Here is a 23461-nt window from a genome sequence, read left to right on the forward strand (position 1 = left end):
TGCGTGTGTTTGCTATTGTATATGCGTGTGTTGTTTATGCCCATGTGTGTATGATTGTATGCGTGTCTGTGTGAGTGTGTAGTGTTGGTGAGAAGTGTGTGTGTATGTGGGTGTGTGCGTGTGTGTGTATATGTGTGGATGTGCGTGTGTGTGTGGGATTGTGAGTGTTAGGTACGGGTGTGTGTGTGTTTATGTATGTCTGTATGTGTTTCCGTGTGCGCGTGTGTATATTTTTTGTGCGTGCGTGTATGTGTATATTGTGTATGTTTTCGTGCGTGCGTATGTGTTATGTATATGAGTGAGCATGGTGTATGTGAGAGTTGTGTGTGCATGTGTGTATATGTGTATGTGTGTCGTGTATGTGTGTGTGTGTGTGTGTGTGTGGTTTTATGTATGTGAGGGGTGTGTATGTGTGTGTTTATGTGTATGCGGCTGTGTATGTAGGCGTGCGCGTATATATGGGTGTGTGTGTGTATATATGTGCGTTCGGCTATGTGTGTGTGAGGGCGCGTATGTATGTTTGTCATGTATGTGGGCGGTATATGTATGTGGACGGTATATATGTAAGGTGTGTGGGTATGTGTGCGTGTATGTAGTGGTGAGATAAAAAGTAGAAAAAAGTAAGTGTAATAACAAGAGAATAATGGATATAATGTAAGGGGGACGAGGGGGGGGGTTAAAAAAAAAAAAAAAATTATGTAAAGTGTTGCAGGGACGTAAAGGGGAGAGTCATAAGGAAGAGAAGGCTGTGTTGAGTCCGAAGGGGAAAGAAGAATTAAGGTTGAAAATGTAGCGTTGCTCCAAGTGGAGTCGCGAGGGAGTGGACCCATGGTGCAGGGCGAGGCCAAAAACGGAGATGTTAGAGGGAGAGTGGTTGGGCAGTTGGAAGTGACGGCCGACAGGGGAGTCCGAACCTAGCCGAACGTCCCTTAGGTGTTCGGTGAAACGGTCGGCCAGCCGGCGGCCCGTCTGCCCCACGTAGAGTTGGTTGCATAGGGTACATTTGATGCAGTAAATAAGGTTGGAGGAGGTGCAGGTGAAACTGTGTGGAATGTGAAGTGTTTGTAGGCTTGATCCGGTGACAGAGGTAGTGTTGGTGATGAAGGGGCAGGTGTGACAGCGGGATCTGGAGCACGGGAAGGAGCCGGGTGGGGGTGGGGAGGAAGAGGAGAAGGTACTGCGGACCAGTAGATCGCGTAGGTTGCGGGCGCATTTGAAAGCGGATAGGGGTGGGTTGGGGAAAATGGGGTGGTTAGTGGGATCGAGCTGGAGGCGACGGAAGGCCCGTAGGATCCTCCGACGAAGGGGTAGGGTGGCAGGGTGGAAACGGAGTGGGAAGGGGGTACGGTTAGGGGATTGGTGTGGGGGAGGAGAGAGGGCGGTGGTGCGGTCGATTCGACGAGCGCGGGCGAGGGCGGATTGGACAAGGTGGGAGGGGTATCCTCGATGCATGAACAGACGAGCAAGATACTGGGACTGGGTCTCGAAATCCTGGTCCAGGCTGCACAAACGTCGGAGGCGGAGGAACTGGGAGTAGGGGATGGCTCGTTTAGTGTGGAATGGATGGGAGGAGGAGAAGTTGAGGTAGAGGTGGGAGTCAGTGGGTTTGAAGAAGGCGGAGGTAGTGAGAGAGTTGGAGGGGGGGTTGATGGAAAGAGAGATGTCGAGGAAGTTGACAGAGGTGTCAGAGATGGTGGAAGTAAAGTCAAGAGCGCGGTGGAAGTTGGAGAGGAAGGAGATGAAAAGGCAGAGCTGTTCGCGGGAGAGGGAGGTGGCTCCTATACAGTCATCTATGTAGCGACCGTATAGTTCCGGGGTCGGACCGGAGAATTGGGAGAATACTTGGGCCTCAATGTAACCAACAAAGAGGTTGGCGTAATTGGGCCCCATTCTCGTCCCTATCGCGACCCCAGATTCCTGTTGGTAGGTATCTCCGGCGAACGTGAAGCAGTTGAGGGTGAGGACGAGTTCTGCCAGACGAAGCAGGGTAGGGGTGCTAGGTGTGGGGTCAGGGCGGCGGTCAAGGAAGTATTGGAGGGCTGAGAGACCATCGTTGTGTGGAATCACCGTGTATAGGGATTTGATGTCCAGGGTGAAGAGGAGGTGTGAGGGGCCGGGAGGGAAGGAAAAGGAATTGAAGAGGCGAAGGGCGTGGTTGGTGTCGTGTATGTGGGATGGGAGGGCAGCAACTAACGGGGATAGGATATGGTCGAGGTATTTTGAAATGAGTTCGGTGGGGCAATTGCAAGCAGAGACAATGGGGCGGCCAGGGTTGTTAGGTTGGTGGATCTTGGGAAGGAAGTAGATGGAGGAGGTGCGAGGTGTGCGGACGATGAGGTTGGTGGCGGTAGCGTGGAGAGCAGAGGAGGAGATGAGGTCATCTATTGTGGACTACACAAGCCGTTGGTAGGAGGGGGTGGGGTCGGAGGGGAGGAGGCGGTAGAAGAGGGGATTGTGAAGCTGGCTGAGCGCTTCCCTCCTGTAAAGGTCCGCGCGTCACACCACCACTGCTCCACCTTTGTCCGCCGGCTTGATGACGATGTCGTCACGGCGGCGGAGATTGCGGAGGGCGACCGATTCGGCCCGGGTGAGATTGGCCAGGAGGGGTCTTTTTTTAAAGTCGAAACGCTCGACCAACGCCTTACAGTCATCCACGAACAAGTCTAGGCTACTGAATTGGCCTGGAGGCGGCGTCCAGTTGGATGGGCGGCGTCCCAGGTTCGAGAAGTAGTCCCGATTGTCGGGACGCTGTGTTGACGTATGGAAGAACGCGCACAGTTTGATGCGGCGCAGGAACTGGCTGACATCAGTGCGAGTCCCGAATTCGTCACAATGGGGCGTGAGAGGCATGCACACATATATATATACACACATATATATATATACACACACACATATTCACACACACATATACACACACACATATACACATAAATATATACACACACACACATATATATATACATTCACACATACACACACACATATATCTGTATGTATATACATATATTTATGTAAATAAGTAACAAGGATGTACAGGTGCCAGTATATTATGGCCATTTCAAGCGGCTCCATTTAATTGATCAATGAAAACATTACATCAATTTGAAAGAAACTGCTCTCTTCAGACGCAGAAGACCATATAGATTTCATACATAAAGGATAAACCATTTTTAACAAATTTACATCAATAATAGAAGGCAGTTTTCATTGATCAATTAAATGGAGCTGTTTGTAATGGCTGTAATGTATTGACACCTGTACATCCTTGTTACTTATTTACATTCTGTTCACCTAACTTGGAGCTGTGCAGACTATAATGAACTGGCAAGGTGCCTCAATTTAAGTACCTAATTCAAGTGAATCTAAATTATATTTCATATATGTATGTATATGTAGGTCAGTTTCTGCTATAGGTAACATACAACCCAGTAGAACCTGTCACATAGTTGGACAGTTGGTGATTAAACTGGCAAAACAACCAAGCTTGCTTGGCAAGGAGGGTTGTTTACAGTGGACACACAGAAGAATTAAAAACAAAACCTGTGAAAGAGTGGATGAACTTAGTAGTGTCAATAACTATATAAGTGGGAGTGGATACACTCAGTCTTTGTTTAGACATATCATTTCTAAGAGAAGGAAAACTCTGATGTAAGATCTGTGACTTCAATTGCACCCAATGATGTAGACTACTTCTTCATTTTGAGTAAATGAATATATTATTTAGAAAATAGGATTGACCCTATTGAGAGACAAAGGCATTTTCTCACTTAAAAAGTTGCAGTTGCATCACTTGATTTTTTAACATCTTTATTATGTTGCAAACATGGTTGGCCATAGTTGGCAAAACACTCAATGAAATATTTCAGGATGTAAGGAAGGCGTGTGTCAGTGTGCAGGTGCTGAACATGTTGAACACCTGTGACAAGAGGCACCCATCGTTACCAATCTGTACAAAAGAATGTAGGTTTCCAAAATAACAAAAGAGTCACATCCACACTGGTTCAAGGCAACAATAAAGTGATGGCATGGCTTGAAATCAAGTTGCAGACATTGTGTGCGCGTGTACATGTGCATACGCTGAATATATGTATGTAAATGTATATATAAATATATATGCATATAATATAGGCATGTAGATAACATATATGTGCATGTACATTATATATATAAGCATGTAGATTATATATGTGTGTGTGTGTGTGTGTGTGTGTGTGTGTGTGTGTGTGTTAATGATTATGTTACCTCACAGAAGCAAGAGTATATATAGCTCAGATGCTCAAACTGTAACTCTTCTCCCACCCACTGTTCTGCTAATGCCAGTGTTGTTTTTACAATTTAGAAACATCTCATTTCTGCTAGACAATTTCTGTCCCCCAAGGCCAACTGAAGAGACTAACTTCTGCATGCTTATCAGAAGCATCAGCAAGGTAAACTGAAAACATTCCAGAAATGTCAGTGTATTGGACAATTTCATTGTAGACTTGATAATAAACAGGAACAGATGATGAAACAATTCTTGTAAAAAAATAAAAAAACGGTTTGCTTCAAATTAGACCCCAAGTGGAAATGTTTCCAGACTGCTACCACTGATATTACCATCACCACCACAATCACTACAAGTTATCAAATGAGTATGAAGCAACAGAACAACCTAAGAAAAAATGAATATTGAATCTCTCCAGTATATTTAAAGATACAATGACAATTATAAGTTCTTATTCTTAGATGGATACACACACACAGAGTTTCTGCTTCATGTACATTTATTTCATTGCATATGTGCACTTGATTGGTGTGTGTGTGTGTGTGTGTGTGTGTGTGTGTGTGTGTGTGTGTGTGTGTGTGTGTGTGTGTGTGTGTGTGTGTGCGTGCGTGTGTGCATAGGCGGGTGTTGTCCTTGAATTGGATTTAAGGTAAATCTGGGCTGCAATTTGATTGTAATTCCTCTCAATATAAACAAGCCAGATGATCCATTTCTGTTTGATCCTAATAAATAGCCATGTCATGATGATAAGACATGACATACTGTATAACACATAGATTAGTGCTTAGCTTCTCTGCTGGATCAAACAGATTAAAACATCAAAACAATAAGCTAGCAGGCTGATGACAGATTTGTATCAATTGCCTATTTCAGAGTTAGATTACATGCTTCAATAAACTGAATGTAGGTATTAACAGAAAAATAAAATTACTTATTATCACTATTATTATGCTCTATATTTCAGTCTCATGTAAACTTTGTAGTCTAGTTCTCAAGTGGCCCTAATCATTTTGATAAACATTCCATCAAGATATTCATATTCACAGAAAATAGCTACACTGAGTAAAAAATAAAATGCTATTATATAAAACTGAGCCTCCTCTCTCTCTCTCTCTCATACACACACACATAAAGAGGTACATGTACATGCACTTGAAAAGACAGGTTGAAATCTTAAGACATTGATCTGTTTCAAAAGAATGGCTTGATTATAAAAACACTTTACTCAAGGATGTGAAAATTATTACAATCCCAATCTGATTAGCTGGAATATTTATCTCAAGATTGATAAGTATTCTAGAGTATCAGCTTGTAAACAGAACAATCCAAAATGAAATTTTATGGGAACCAGTCATTAAAATGAATGTTTTACAAAATCTCAGCTGTCTACTAATCACCAGTCATCAGTTACTTAGTTTTCTAATACAATTATTCTAATTAACAAACAACAATTTTTAATTGATCTAACCCAGAATATGTACAATTATTGCTAACATTTGCAATATGAGAGACAGAGAGAGAGGAGGGGAGAGAGAGAGTAAGCGGGGTGGGGGAGAGAACATAGGTTTAAAAGTTGGCTCAACAATTTTAGTGTATGTGTTCTGATACACATCACAATTTTTTAACATTATACAGTTTTGATGCACATAACAATTTTTTTTACATTATCCATTTGTGAACAATAAGAATAACAAGAAACTATATATGCAACTTAAGTGAAGTAAATACCATAACATGTTATTTGCAGTATCTTGTTAGCATATATATATATATATATTATTTTTAAGAAGTTAAAAATTATGGCCAGTCATAGAGTGACCATTGGTTTTGCACCCATTAGCTGTATAGGAAGCTCGTTAGACTCAGATTTGAGTCTCACAAGTTGCCTAAGCTGCTAAATGCTTTATAGGTGTGAAGCCAATGATCAGTCAATGACTGGTCATACATATTTTGTTTATGAATTCTGCAAAATGCAAGCTCTCTTTTCAGGTACATGACGCGGTCGTTCCCCGCCCCAGGGTCCCACGGGCCCATACCTCCCACACCCTCAGGGTAGGCACTCTCAATGTCGGCACACTGAAAGGTAGGTCTGGTGAGATTGTTGAGATGCTTGAATGGAGATGTGTCGATATCTGCTGCCTCCAAGAAGTAAGGTGGAGAGGAGGTTCCTCACAGGCAAAGAACACAGGTACAAGATTTTCTGGGCAGGGAACACAGATGGGGTCGGGGGTGGGGGTATACTTCTTGCAGAGAAATGGGTGGATAAGGTAATCGAGGTAGATAGAGTATCCGATAGAATACTTAAGATTAGATTAGTCCTGCACCATAGGTTAGCAACCATTATCTCGGCCTATGCCCCTCAGCCTGGACAACCCAACGGACAGAAAGACCAATTTTATGACACCCTCCTGCAGATTACCTCATCGACATATGACAGGGACTCTCTCTTTGTGGCTGGTGACTTCAATGGTCATGTTGGACAACATTCTGGGGGCTTCTATGGCATACATGGAGGCTATGGTTTTGGTTCCCGCAATGAGGAAGGAACCAGGCTGCTGGAGTTCTGTGACGCAAATGACCTTATGGTTTTCAATACTAACTTCAGGAAACCTGCCAGTCACCTAGTCACCTACCGTTCTGGCAGACACTCTAGCCAAATTGACTACATCCTCACCAAAAAAAGGGAAAGATGGCTGCTTATAAATTACAAAACCTTCCCTGGCGAAGAATGCACTCTACAAAATAGACTAGTAGTTAGTGACTTCAGGATTAGGGCTAAGTGGTTGCCCAGGAGACGACCAGCTTGGAAGAGAAGGGTCTGAAAGCTCAAAGATCCTGTGAATGGACAGAGATTTAGAGACTTATTACTTGAGGCCTTTGACGAAATAGAAGGGGAAGTAGCTTCACACGATGTAGAAGACAACTGGAGGTTTCTATGGGACAACCTGCTGAGGGCCACTGACCAGATCTGTGGATGGTGCAAAGTCCCCTCTCGACCCAAAATAACATGGTGGTGGAACAAGGTTGTTGACAGGGCTATTAGACAAAAGAAACAGGCTTGGAAGGACTGGAAGAACGGTGGTAGCAGGGAATTGTATCAGACTGCCAGAACGGAAGCTAAGCGACAGGTTTATTTAGCCAGAGGGGAAGCAGATTAGAAAAAATTTGCCAATGTTCTGCGCTGTGAGGACCAAAGACTCGAGGTATTTTGTGTTGCAAGACAGTGTGTGAGAGAGAATCATGATGTTGTGGGAGAGAAATGTGTTCGCATGGATGATGATATGCTTGCACTAAATGAGGCTGCAAAGAAAGAGGTATGGAGACGCCACTACGAGAGGTTGCTCAATAAAGAGAATGAATGGGAGGAAGAGAGTCTGCCGAATGTCGACCCAACTGAGGGACCAGCTACCTGAGTTGACAGTACGTCACCTGTATTGTTAACCAGGTGATACACGAAGGAGTCATACCCAATGACTGGTGTAGCAGCACCATAGTCAACTGCTACAAAGGTAAAGGTGACACTTTAGATACAAATAATTACAGGGGTATCAAGCTGTTAGATCAGGTAATGAAAGTCACGGAGAGGGTCATAGCCCACCTACTTAGGGAGCGAGTCAGTTTAGATGCGATGCAGTTTGGGTTTGTGCCTGGGAAAAGCACCACTGATGCTATATTTCTGGTAGGACAGTTTCAGGAGAAATACCTAGCCAAGGATAAACCTCTGTACCTGGCTTTCGTTGACATGGAGAAAGCCTTTGACAGGGTCCCCCGATCCCTCATCTGGTGGTCAATGAGGAAACTAGGGATAGAAGAATGGTTAGTGAGAGCTGTGCGAGCCATGTACAGAGACGCTGTTAGTAAGGTGAGGGCTGGCAATGAGTACAGTGAAGAACTCCAGGTAGAGGTAGGGGTCCACCAAGGTTCTGTCTTCAGCCCCCTTCTTTTTATCATAGTCCTCCAGGCTATAACAGAGGAATTCAAGACAGGATGCCCCTGGGAGCTCCTCTATGCTGATGACCTTGCACTAATTGCTGAGTCACTATCAGAACTAGAAGTTTCATGTGTGGAAGCAAGGACTAGAATCGAAGGGCCTTAGAATCAACCTAGCTAAAACCAAAGTCCTAATAAGTAGGAAGGTAGAAAAATCACAAACCCCTTCAGGTAGATGGCCCTGCTCGATCTATAGAAAAGGCATAGGTAGAAACTCTATAAGATGCACCCAGTGCAAGCTATGGACACATAAGATGTGCAGCAATATCAAAGGAAGGTTAACTAGGAAGTTAGTTTTTGTATGTGGCAGATGTTCAGGAGCTATAAACATTGTAAATGTGCAGAAAACAACTTCCGCCACATTCCAGGGAGAAAAACTAGAAGTGGTTGATAGCTTCCGATATCTAGGTGACCAAGTTAGTAGTGGGGGAGGGTGCGCTGAAAGTGTAGCTGCTAGAATAAGAATAGCCTGGGCAAAGTTCAGAGAGCTCTTACCTCTGCTGGTGACAAAGGGCCTCTCGCTCAGAGTAAAAGGCAGACTGTATGATGCATGTGTACAAACAGCCATGCTTCATGGCAGTGAAACATGGGCTCTGACTGCCGAAGACCGAAGACATGCATAGGCTCACAAGAAATGAAGCCAGTATTCTCCGATGGATGTGTAACGTCAGTGTGCATACTAGACAGAGTGTAAGTACCTTGATAGAAAAGCTGAACCTAAGAAGCCTCAGTTGTGTTGTGCAAGAGAGACGATTGCGTTGGTATGGTCATGTGGCGAGAATAGCTGTGTGAAAACGTGCCACACCCTAGCAGTGGAAGGAATCTGTGGAAGAGGTAGGCCCAGGAAGACCTGGGATGAGGTGGTGAGGCAAGACCTTCAAACATTGGGCCTCACCGAGGTGATGACTTCTGACTGAGACCTTTGGAAATATGCTGTGCGTGAGAAGACTCGGTAGGCCAAGTGAGACCTAAATCCAAGACCTGTGCCAGGGGTGTAGCCAGCCCACTTATGTGTACCTTCCCTTCATTGGACACTAAACTCCGCTTGCGAAGACCTGTTGAGGCAAGTGAAATCGAAATCGAACTAAATTCGACAACTGGCACCCATACCAACGTCGTCTCCTTCATTGGACACAAAACTCAGCTTGCGAAGACATATTGGGGCAAGCGAAAGCGAAATCGGGATTGCACCTTTGCCCAATGTCGCCTTTCTGGCACTTGTACCCGCAGCATGTGTAAGGACTTTCGAGCGAGATCGTTGCCAGTGCCTCTGGACTGGCCTTCATGCGGGTGACACGTAAAAGCACCTACTACACTCTCGGAGTGGTTGGCGTTAGGAAGGGCATCCAGCTGTAGAAACTCTGCCAAATCAGATTGGAGCCTGGTGTAGCCTTCGGGCTTCACCAGTCCTCAGTCAAATCGTCCAACCCATGCTAGCATGGAAAGTGGACATTAAACGATGATGATGGTGATGATGATATATATATATATATATCTTAATATATGAAGCTGAACTTGTGTATCTGTGTGAAGCCGTTTTAAAAGTGTATAGAAATCCACATTTTCCACTTTTTCGTAAAAATTTTTACATCAATGGAATTTTCTCGATGTGAACTTTCCAGTGCAGTAATTAGACTTTTTTAATTCCGTTTACTTTGTGTGATTTAAGGGAGATTTGGCTGTTGTTTCTAGTAACTTTTATATTTCTTCCCTTCTACCTGGAACGGCGTTCTTACACAAGCGCTCAACATATAATATAGAGAGTAAAAGTAAGAGAGAGAGAGAGAGAGAGAGAGAAAGAGAGAGAGAGAGAAAGAGAGAGAGAGAAAGTGATACATACAAAGTCATAGATTAAACTTTCCTCTCAGTATTCTTTACCTATTTTTCATAACATAGATACATAAAAACACACACAACCACACATACGTGATCTGTGACAACAACATACACATAAACACATCAACATTATAGATATAAGATTTAGTTTCTGTGTTTCTTATATAAACACGTGCACGCATTGCTATCTTATAACTGTCTTCCGTTCTCTCTTCATTGCTACCATCTCTATTCCTTTCTTCCCCTCTCTCTCCCTCTTCTCTCTCACAAAACATTCACTACAATATAACTCATGTTCGTCAATGTTTGGTAAATATACCACGATTTTCACTAGAGTGTTAGTGTTAGGGTTTATGTATCACTTTCTCTCTCTCTCTCTCCCTCTTTTACTCTTACTCTCTATATTATATGTTGAGCGCGTAATTACTGCACTGGAAAGTTCACATCGAAAAAATTCCATTGATGTAAAAATCGTTAAATTCCGTTTACTTTGTGTGATTTAAAGGAGATTTGGCTGTTGTTTCTAGCAACTTTCATATTTCTTCCCTTCTACCTGTACACACAATCATTGACTACAATATAACTCATGTTCTTCAATATTTGGTAAATATACCACGATTTTCACTAGGGTGTTAGCGTTAGGGTTTTAGGGTCAGGGTTAGGGTTTCAGGGTTACGGTTAGGGCTAGGGTTTTAAGGTTAGGGTTAGGGTTTTGGGTTAGTGTTAGGGTTAGTTTTAGTGTTTTAGGTTAGGGCTGGGTAATCGTGCAGGTGTTAATCTGAAAAATTACAGAAATATGAAAATTACCAACCCTGCCATCTGTTATAACTTTTGTTGTTCTGTTTAATATATACATAGATTATGCCTCCAAAAAAGAGAGTTTGCAGGGGAAAGAAAGCAACTGGTTTAAAATGACAGCAACAGACTGCAGCAATTCACCACATTCCAGAAGCTACTTTGAACATAATGCAAAATGGTGCATCAACATCTTCTGCCTAATCTGATAGAATTCTGGCAAAACTGTGTAGCAACAGATCGCCAGCAATTGCTTCATCAGAAATTGCCGTCCTAGCTCCTGCGAAAAGGGATTACCCTGCTATGTATAATCAGGGCAGTGCAAAAAGTTGTTTTACACAAGCATTTCTATAGCCAATTAGACGGATGAAATTTACGTACGCTTAATAATTTTTCGCAAAACAGCCTTCAGACTTTCCCTATTAATTTCATCGTCTTTTGAATTATGAACATATTTACATCATAAGGGTTTTTCGTTGTAAGGCTTTCTGTTTTAGTTGATTTTCACCTAGCAAGACTTATCGTAGATGGCGTAATAAGTCACACCCGGACAAGGTCGGGTTATACTGCTAGTATATACATATATATACACATATATATACATATATATAAACACACACACACACACATATATATATATATATATATATACATACACAGACACATATATATATATATATATACATACACACACACACATATATATATTTACACATATATATATACACACATATATATATATATATACACACATATATATATATACACACATATATATATATACACACATATATATATATATACACACATATAATATATATATATATATATATATGTGTGTATATATATATAGATATGTATACATATATATACATATGTACACACACACAAAAGACCCATCAAGTCAAGTGAAATCACAGTTGTGGCTGATGCCAGCATCACGTAACTGGCACTTGTGTCAGTGGCATGTAAAAAGCACTCTTTGAACGTTGAGCCTCATGGAAGCAGTAACAAGTGACTGAGATCTTTGGCAATATACCATATCAAGTAAAGTGAGATTGTAGTTGTGGCCGATGCTGGTATTTCATAACTGGAACCCATGCTGATCACATGTAAAAAACACCCACTACACTCTTAGAGTGGTTGGTATTAGGAAGGGCATCAAGCCATAGAAACCATGCTAAATCAGAATGGAACCTAGTGGAGCTCCCTAGCTTACTAGTTTTCAGTCAAACTGTCCAACCCATACCAGCATGGAAAGCAAATGTTACATCATGATGATGATGTATATATATGCAGCACATAATTCCAAAGTTCTTAAGACAGGCATGAATGGAATGAATAGGGATGAGGACCCTCACTTAGGTAATAATATTATAGGTTCTAAAATTGAGGTAACTGAGATTAATCCCAGGAGGTTAAAGTTTGAGGGTCCGAACGTGAGATTAAGGAATATAGTGTATCAGTGTAAGGTTAAGAGTGATACAAATGTTAGTGTTTATGTGAGTTGTTCTTCGGATAAGATTTGTAGGAGAATTTCTTGTCACTTTAATACGTTTAGAGATAGGAGTAAAATAGCTAGTACTAGTCTTAGTAAGTTTATTTGGGGGTTAAAAGAACAAAATAAGAACTTTTCATTAGAATGGTCTGTTATAGGGAGAAATTTCCCATACGATAAGGGTAGGAGGTATTGCAACTTGTGCAATCTTGAGTTGTTTTTTATTCTATTTTCTAAGCATAAACTAATTAATAAACTAACATATAATGGGTTCAGATGTGTTCACGTTCGCAAACATACATTGTTTATTTCTCCTATAGCAGAACTTTGTTATGATCGGGTATTAAGGTTTGGGTTTTAGTATTTTTAGTTCTGCTATTGCTCTATTTACTTATTCGTACATCTGTTCATATACCTGTGCAAGTGTATATACATATGCATAGGTATGCGTGGAAAAATGTGTGTATTTATGTGTATGTATGTATGTATATGTGTGTGTATATATGTATATGGGTATGTGTATGTATATGTATGTGTGTATGTATGTATGTATGTATGTGTGTATGTACTTATATGTAGATATGTATGTATATATATATATATATATATATATGTGTATGTGTGTGTGTGTATATGTGTGTGGGTAATGTTTTGTATGTGTGTATATATATATATGTGTATATATATGTATGTATGTATGTGTGTGTGTATGTATATACATGTGTATGTATGTGTATATATATATATATATATGTGTGTGTATATGTACATATATGTATGTTTATGTATGTATATGTGTATATATGTATATGTGTGTATGTGTGTATATGTGTGTGTGTGATGTTTTGTATGTGTGTGTATATATGTATATATATGTATATATGCATATATGTGTGTGTATGGTGGTTTGTATGTGTATAGATTTTTTATGTATATATAATTTTATAATATATTTTAATATGAGGTTTTTTTAAACATATTTGCTAAAGATTTTCTACTATTTGAAAATAATATGTATTCTTGTTTTTATACTATTCATTTGGTTCTTTATAGATTATTTTAATAGATAACTTATTTAACACTAAATTATTTAGAAGTTATAGTTTCATTTCAACATAATATTAGAACTTCGATTGGAATAGTGTTGATATATTTTCGATTATTTTTGATTAATATTATTTGATTAATTATTAATCTTTATAGTTTATAATATCGTTAAAGTTTTTTTTTAAATCAAAACTTTGTATATATATATATAAAGTTTAACCTTTTATTCTTAATAATTTTTTCTTTCCTAATTTTTTCATTCATAATTTTTTCCATTCATAATTTTTTCATTCATATTTTTTATTATTACGTTTGTAGAAATAAATAATCTTGTATTTTTCTATTATTCAATTGATCTTTAATTATAATTAAATAAACGTCTTTAGCTTTAAATAGTATAGCTTTAACTATTACACCAATTAAATATGTACTAATTTTATCTTCATTATTATTTTAAACTTAAACTTCGTTCAACTTGTATTTAAAACAATGATAATTTAAAACAATGATAATTTATGTAAGATGTTTTTTGTATATAATATACATGTTATTATAATGGATGAAGGGATGATTATTGAATGGTTATTATTTTGATATGATATTTTTTAAATAATTTTTCTATCTTTATATAATAAGTATTTCATATTAATTCATTTGGTACTTATTGTTGGTTGAGATATATATCTAATTATTGTTCTACTTACGATCTGACGAGTAGCTATATTTTTGAATAGAACTTATTTTCGATAATTTCAATTGATTTTAATCGATTTAAATTTCTTTTCTATTTGAAAATTGGTTATGAAACACGTGTAATCTTTTTATTATATTTACCTTATGATATTTACTTTACTTTATATTATACTCATTTATTGTGCTTTTAATTATTAATTTTTCTATATGTGATAGTGGATTTTCATCGATGAGTTCTTGAAAATTGGTTATTTTCCCTAAAACTATATATTTTTATATATATATATATATATATATATATATATATATATATATATATATATGTGTGTGTGTGTGTATGTATGTGTGTGTGTGTGTGTGTGTATGTATGTGTGTGTGTGTGTGTGTGTATTTGTTTATGACTTGTGATCTTTGCTTCTTTGTGTATCCATATATACACATGTGAGAGTGCACGTGCGTGCGTTCATGAGCATGTGTGCTCATATGAACGTGTGTGCGCGTGTGTGTACGGGCGCACACGCGGATGCGTGTATGTAGGTAATAGCGTTTTTTTTGCTAAAACTTTAAAAATTTTGTTCGTTTTTTTGTAATTGTGAAATTTTTTCGCCATGAACGGTTTGTGTTTTTAAACGGAATGTATTTTTTCTGATGTTATATCTGTTCCTGAATGATGTGTAAAGAAATTTTGATTTAAGCATCTTAATGAATTCTTTATACTGAAATATATATTGAAGAAGATAAATATGTTCTTTTGAATTTATACGTTTTTGAGTCGTAACTCCTTTATTATTATTAATATATATATATATATATATATATATATATATCTTCGTTACAATATCATAAATCAGGAGAAGAGCAACCCCATAAAATATATAGCAGTTATTTATTTGTGTATTTGTAAAAAAAAAAAAAAAGAATATATATATATATATATATATATATATATATATATATATAGTGTATGTGTAACGTAAGTTTATAAAAAAACCATTGGTTTCATATCTAGCATGAACAAGACATCTTTTCAATTTCTCTAAACAGTAACCGTTCTCTGCAAAGAATATTCTTTTAAAACACAAGAACACCGGTGATAGTTCAAGAAATAATCCTCTTTAAAAATTATGGCCAGGTAATTTGTCTTCCTTCGCTTGATAGCTAGGTTTTCCAATTTTGAAGTAAAAATTTCCAAAAATGTGGATAACTCCCCACGGCTTCTATCCTGGAGTTAAGGTAGCCTTCTGGCTCATGTTAGTTCATGACGATTATAAATCTTTCTGCCAAACACAATTTACACAGTCTTGTTCCATTACAATAGGGTCTACAAGTTTCCAAAAATTTTCACCTGATGTTAAAGGGCATATGATCGTCCTTTAGGTGTCATACATATGCTGCAAGTGTTGTTGTGTTGCATCTCTCCAGGACCCTGAAATAAGACCTGTGGTTGTTCAGGCGAATTTTAAATCTGGATTCACAAGATCCAGCATAAATTTTAGTGTGTGTTCCTGTGTTGGCATTGATGTTATTGATATTTATGCTGTTTCTGTTTGAGGCTACCTTTGCTTAGTAGACACTGTAGCCTCAGTGTCACATCGGCTGTCCACTGGGCATTCATTTTTAATCCTGCATGAACAACCTGCCCCTGTCCGTGGCTTAGGAGTGCTAAGTAATTTATTCTTAACATTGGGCGCATAACTGAAAGAGATTCTTACATTATGTCTGTTAAAGATCTTTCTATATTTCTGTGATCGCGTGAAATGCTTGTCAACCAACCTAAGAAAAATCTTACCTACACATGTCCAGACGTTTAGGGAGAAGTTGGGAGTGAACCATAAGGTCTTGTGGTGGCACTTCCTTTTATGGTTACTCAATCCAGGTACATATACATATCTAAATACAATGCTTAACTATATATATATTACAAGAATATTAATGTATTTAAAAGAAAAGTCTATACAATTGGCTACAAATAAAATATGAATGAGAAAATGGGAAGTAGTAATAAACAATCAGCAATTATATTACATATTTAAAGAAATAAAGTAATTGATACAACTTAGCTTCCTTGATATTGCATATATCAAGGAAGTGAATGTGCATGTGTTTGTGTATGTATCATAATCTTCATCATCCTCATTTAACATTTATATTCCACACACATACAAAAGACCCGTCACGGTAAGTGAAATCTTGTGTTTTAAAAAAACATTCGTTGCAGAGAACGGTTACTGTTTAGAGAAACTGAAGAGATGTCTAGTTCACGCTAGATATGAAACTAATGGTTTTTTTATAAACTTATGTTACACATACACAATATATATATATATATATATATATATATATATATATATATATATTCTTTTTTTTTTTACTTGTTTCAGTCATTTGACTGCGGCCATGGTGGAGCACCGCCTTTAGTCGAATCAAATCGACCCCAGGACTTATTCTTTGTAAGCCTAGTACTTATTTTATCGGTCTTTTTTGCCGAACCGCTAAGTTACGGGGACCTAAACACACCAGCATCAGTTGTCAAGCGATGTTGGGGGGGACAAACACAGATACACAACATATACACACACACACACATATATATATATATATATATATATATATACATACACATACATACACGACGGGCTTCTTTCAGTTTCCATCTACCAAATCCACTCACAAGGCTTTGGTCGGCCCGAGGCTATAGTAGAAGACACCTGCCAAGGTGCCACACAGTGGGACTGAACCTGGAACGATGAGGTTGGTAAACAAGCTACTTACCACACAGCCACTCCTGCGCCTATATATATATATATATATATATATATTGTGTATTAGGTTGGAAAGAAACTCCTATCACAATTCAAGATAGAGAAAAAAACAAATACTTCTTTGGTCTTAATTGCACTCTCTTAAACCTACCACCCAGCAGTCTTTGGTTCTCTACCCTATTTTCTCTAATTCCAAGTTTTTGTACTTTGAAGGTATGCCCTAACACCTCATCTCCACCATCCTATCTCCCTTTCCTCATGGGGTAGCCATGTATCTCCTCTACAACAGAACACCTATTCCTGTCTCGTTTTCCAACTTCGATTTCTCTACATCTGACATAAAACCACCCTCTTCAATACTACATCCTTAATTAGTGTACAAGTCTTGTCTTGCAAGTTATTTGCTTGCATGGAATATAAATGTTAAATGATGATGATGAAGATTATGATACATACACAAACACACACACATTCACTTCCTTGATATATGCAATATCAAGGAAGCTAAGTTGTATCAATTACTTTATTTCTTTAAATATGTAATATAATTGCTGATTGTTTATTACTACTTCCCATTTTTTCATTCATATTTTATTTGTAGCCAATTGTACAGACTTTTCTTTTAAATACATTAATATTCTTGTAATATATATATATATATAGTTAAGCATTGTATTTAAATAAAATTCTCAAGCATTGTATTCAAGTTCTAAGTATGATTTTTATTAATCTATTGAAGACTTCCTCTGCATTTCATTTTCTGCCTCTTCACCTACCTCTAATACCAACATCACTGTTAGAAGTATTCAATACCCTCTTGATATTTAATATCAAGCTTTGCTTTTCATTCATTTATTTGCCCTTGAATATTCGAGGTTCTGAGGAAAGGGTGGTTCAACTAAGTGATAACATTAGTGTATCTGATTATGTATAAGAGCTGTCTGCCTGCAGGTAAATATTCACAGAAATGTTCTTTTCAGATGTTAAAAGGTGTACCCAGCCTGCTACTCACTCATCCTATCAAGTTCCCAGAAACTTAGTAGCTATGATCAATGTGGGCACAATGAAAGGTAAGTTTGTTGAGATTGTTAAAATGCAAGAATGGAGTCACATAGACATGTTTCATGCAAGATGTAAGTTGGAAGGGAATCTCAAAAAGCCTCCCCAAAGACAAGGAACATAAGTATAAATTCTTCTAGGTAAGGTAACAGTGATGGTGTAGGGTATGTGGGCATACTTTTGGCAGAGAAATGGGTAGATAAGATGATCAAGGTAATCAGAGTGTGTGATAGGATAATTAAGCATAGACTAGTCTTGGAAAGTATGACAGCAACATCACTGGACCAGATCATGAAAATTACAGAAAGAGTTAAAACTCTATTAATTAGGAAGAGAGTTAGTCTAGATGAGAAGCAGCTTGTTTTTGTGGCAGGCAGAATTACTGCTGCTCTCTTTCTAGTACAGCAACTGCAGGGCAGGGGTTGAGCCAAAGGTAAACTGTTGTACATAGCATTCATCAACATAGACAGGATCTTTCAACAAGGTCCCTCACTGCCTGATCTGGTGGTCATTGCAGAAGCTATGAGTAGATGAAATGATGTTAGCATGCTCTGCTGGATGAGTGATGTCACTGTGCATAGACAACAAAGTCCAAATCTGCTGAGAGAAAAATAGGCATAAGAGGGAACAGATTTAGTGTACAAGAGAGAAGACTGTGTTTGTATGGTTATGTGATGCATATGAATGAAGTTAATGCATAAACAAATGCTGATTACTAAATGTGGATAAATGTCAACCATTTTGCATTCACATTGTCATCCCATATCACTTTATTTTCCACTGAACATCTCTTTCTCCTGAATACCCTTTCACATCCGCCATCATTGACACTGAAATTCAGAGACTTTCAGAAGAACAAACTGAAAACTGTAGCATGAGATGTGCTTCAACAGAAAACTGAAAGAGAGCAACTACTTGAGGAAAAATGCCATCATATTCTAATATGAGAAGCTGCAAAATATTACTTATTTTGGCATAAAGTAATGAGACATGCACTAGTATGTATAATAGATAAACATATAAAATATAGTAAGAGAGAAAGGAAATTCAGGAAATCAGCATTCCATGTGAAATCCTAGCTAACAGGACGCATGAGAGGAAAGAATATTTTTGAATTAACTGGACTTAATCCAAAAATATTCTTTACAAACTGAAAATCCAGGAAATGTATCAATTATAAGAATAATGCATTCATTGCAGAGTATAAAGTAATATGAACAATGGAATAAAGATAGTGATATCACATTTATTAATCAACAACAGTAATGGTTTAAAGTTTTGGCACAAGACCAGCCATTTTAAAGGAGGAGATAAGTTGATTACATGGACTCCAGTGCTTAACTGGTACTTAAAAGAATGAAAGGCAGAGTTAACCTCAGCAGAATTTGAAGTCCAAACATAAAAGAGTCAAAAGAGATGCTACTAAGCACTTTTTCCTGATGTGGGAATGATTCTGCCATCTCACAGCTTTACTGCTACAAATAATAATGATTTCTTTTACTTGCCATATGGGCATCAGATAAGGGGCACAATTCAAAGGCAGTTTACAATTTGTGTATGGGTTTACATAAAAGATGAGAATAAGAAAGAGAGGAAGAGGGTGAAATGAAATAACGGCATACATAGTAAACAAAATATGTGAACATATCTATGACGCAGTCCTTCTGATACAGGAGAACCTTCAATTAGAGCCAATTAAGGAGTTCCAAAGATCCAGAATCACCATGACCACCAAAGGTACAAGCTCTCACTCAAATGTTATCCTCCTATATACAGGCACAAGCTTAGAGTAGGTTCATTCGCCCTAACTATTTTTTGCTATGGTCATTCACCTTTCAAATTTGCTAAAAGAGGGCATGTCCCTCTCCACCTTCACTTTCCTTTTCAAGAGGAATTTAAAGTTGATGTGGGCTAGGCCAAAGAGGAAGGTGTCTGCCTTCAATCCTTTCAGCCTCATCTACCACACAACCATTTTTGCTATAGCCTCTAGAGAGAGAAACACCGCCTGCCTAGTCTTGTTAAAGGTGGGTGATAAGGTGGTCTTCACAATGGAGTCAGCCAATAAATGGATTTGTCGTGCATACTAAACAGCTGTTCTATATAACTCCACAAGTCAGTGATGGTCAGACATTGTAACGATGCATGCAGTAGGTTTTCATTGCTCTCTGTGCATCTCAGGCAGCACCATTTGATGCCACATCCATACTTGTAGAGTTTATCTTGAACTCGTAGTGCTCCTCAGTAGATATTGATGCGAGAAACATCTTAGCAATATCCCAAATGAACCATCTTCTCAGGAAATTTAAAAACTAGTAGTGACCAGTACTGTACACATCCTTAAAGTTATCCATGATAGTTCCCAGCCCAAAAGTCCTCCGATATTTCTACTGATCATAATGCTTGACTGGCAGAGTGTTGAGTGCCTGATGACATTTAAGGTACCAGGTGCCTAATCTTAGTCTTTTCTTATTGTAGTAGTAAGTAGTGGTGATTTCAAATTTTGCCACAAAGCCAGCAATTTCAGGGAAGGGGGTAAGTCGATTGCACCAACCCCAGTACTCAACTGGTACTTATTTTATCAACCCCAAAAGAATGAAAGGCAAAGTCAACCATGGCAGAATTTGAACTCAGAACACGAAGATAGACAAAATGCCTCTACGCATTTCACCTGGCATGCTAATGATTCTACCAGCTCGCTGAATAATAATAATAATAATAATAATAATAATAATAAAAAAAACAACAATAATAATATTAAAGAACAGCAGCTCCCCATTATGTCGTATATGCCAACAACAAAATGAGACCATCGATCATGTTGTCTCCATGTGCAGTTTGCTTGCGCCTACAGAGTATCTCAACAGGCATGACAGAGCTGCACAATATATTCACTGGGTAATTTGCAAAAACCTGGACTTGCCCCATAATAAAAACTGGTGGGAACACAAACTACCCCCAGTACTTGAAAATGATCTGTCAAGAACTACCAAAAACTGAGCAAAATAAAGATCTTGAAATAGAAATTAGCAAAATGTGGAATCTGAAGATGAAAACAATACCTATTGTCATAGGTGCCCTGGGAATGACAGCGAAACGGGCTGATTGCTACCTAGCTCAGATACCAGGAAACCCCAAAATGACTGAAGTTCAAAAGATAGTGCTCATGGGAACTGCCCATATCCTACGTAAAATACTGTCTATGTGATCTCAAATTTTAAAACAAACACATAAGTTTCTTATGGCTTCTTAAACATTCTCTAGAACAACACTGTACAAATCCAAATATATGGTACCCTAGGCATAACACCTACATGAACTTCTAACTTGTTGTCTCTTGAGGTTTCTGGGTGAGACTTGGATCCAACTTGTACAAATGCAAAGCAAAAGTCAAACATAAAATAATAATAATAATAATAATAATAATAATAATAATAATAATGAACTGAGTGCAAAATATACAATAAATACCATAAAAGTCCTAGCAGTCCCAGTTTTAATAGGAACATAAGCAAAATTACTAGATAGTTAGGAAAATCTAAAAAGCACTAATATGCAACAAACTGCACCAACTTGAAAGGATATAGCATCTTAAAACAAAAACAGTCTCACTCATCATAGAGCCTTCAGTATGATATTGATGCGAGAAACATCTTAGCAATATCCCAAATGAACCATCTTCTCAAGAAATTTAAAAACTAGTAGTGACCAGTACTGTACACATCCTACATGATCTTCTCAATCTAAATATGAACTACAGAGTACTAGTAAATGAATTCCTTTCTACTAAAGGCACAAGGCCTGAAAGTTTGGGGGAAGGGACTAGTCAATTACATAATAATAATAATTTGTAATAAAACTAAAAAAAACAAAAACTCCACGAGAAGTGTAATCTCTTTTGATCAACCTCCTAGTTATTTTACTTATTGATCCTAGTGGGTTCAATAAAGGCCAGCTGATATCAGAAGTATTTGAACTCAAATCATAAATTTGTGGCAAAATACCACAAAATATTTTATCTGTTACTTTTCCATTTTTACCACTCTATTGTTCCAAGAATGATGAAAGGATACATTGTTTCGTGAAGTAATAGTGTTGCAGTTGAACTGTTGAGGAAATTGATATAATCTTTCATTTATCAGTTGCCTGTAATTTCATGAGGTTAGTTTACCAATTTAATTAACATAAGGAAGTTTGTTTCACCATAAAGATGTCACCTTAAATCTCTTTTCTCAAGGTTTTAAACAGAGTATAACAATAATAAACTAAGAACATGTTAACCAAAAGAAAATGCTCCTGTTTGTCTGTGGACATTTATGAAAAATAACAAACATATCTATTTCAGAGAAGAGCTAACGAAGGTGGTGATTTCTGGACAAGCAATATTACCTTTCAGCTTTCTGTTTTATTAGGGTATTACTCTTTTCAAACAAAACAATAGGTGAGCTTAACCGTCTGGAAATGCAAGTCTGTGGTAAGAAGCTTACTTCTCAATCACATGGTTCCAGGTTCAGTCCCACTGTGTAGCACTTTGGGGAAGAGTCATCTACTATAGCTCAGGCCAAGCAAAGCCTTGTGAGTGAACTTGGTAGATGAAAATTAAAAAAGAAGCCCATTATATATGTGTGTGTGTGTGTGTGTGTGTGTGTGTGTGTGTGTGTGTGTGTGTGTGTTTGTCCCTCCACCACCATTGCTTGATAACCGATGCTGGTGTGTTTATATCCCCGTAACTTAATGGTTCAACAAAAAAGACCGATAGAATAAATACTAGGCTTACAAAAAAATAAGTCCTGGGGTCGATTTCTTCAACTAAAATAGTTTATGGTCGTGCTCCAGCATGGCTGCAGTCAAATGACTGAAACAAGTAAAAGACTAACCCCAGGAGTTAAAGAAAGAACATTATTTGCTGGCAATTAGCCAAAGCTTGCTTCTTCTCCAATCAGCTTGGAATGTCTTACAGATATTGATCTATAGTTGCGACATTGACCATATCAACCTCATCAGTCTAGAAAGGCCACCTCTCCTTCCTGTCCTCCTACTGCTTTTAGAAAAAAGTTGAGGGAAGTTGTTTAGAGTGATATGGCATATATTTCCATATTCTCTATATAGAACTGGGTAATTTGACCACAATTCTATTGACATAGACAACAGAGTCTATGTATAGGGTTTGAACAAAATAATGGAAACACCTTAAAATTTCAAACAAATTTATTTTAATATGGGGTAGGACTGCCTTTGGCAGTAATTACAGCTTGAATTCTATGAGGTATGGATTCATACAAAGTTTGAATTGTTTCCAAAGGAATTTTGTCCATTCTTCAGCTAAAACAGTCTCCAGTTCTTGTAGTGATGACGCTGGAGGATATCGACTCCTTACTTGTTTTTCTAAAATGCACCATAAATGTTCAATAATATAGAGATCTGGAAACTGTGGTGGCCAGATAAGATGTTCGACTTCACCAGAATGTTCCTCGTGCCATTCAGTAACAACTTTAGCTGTGTGAATTGGTGCATTAT

General features: G+C 38.0%; 1 protein-coding gene across 2 annotated transcripts in view; it reads left to right on the forward strand.

Moving 5' to 3' along the window:
• Nucleotides 1-23461, forward strand: part of LOC106880757 (cyclic AMP-responsive element-binding protein 3-like protein 2) — a 579185-nt gene that overhangs the window by 6028 nt on the left and 549696 nt on the right. The window lies entirely within an intron of this gene.

The sequence above is a fragment of the Octopus bimaculoides genome, chromosome 19 (genome assembly GCF_046866305.1).
Source record: "Octopus bimaculoides isolate indiv1 chromosome 19, ASM4686630v1, whole genome shotgun sequence".
NCBI classification, from domain to species: domain Eukaryota; kingdom Metazoa; phylum Mollusca; class Cephalopoda; order Octopoda; family Octopodidae; genus Octopus; species Octopus bimaculoides.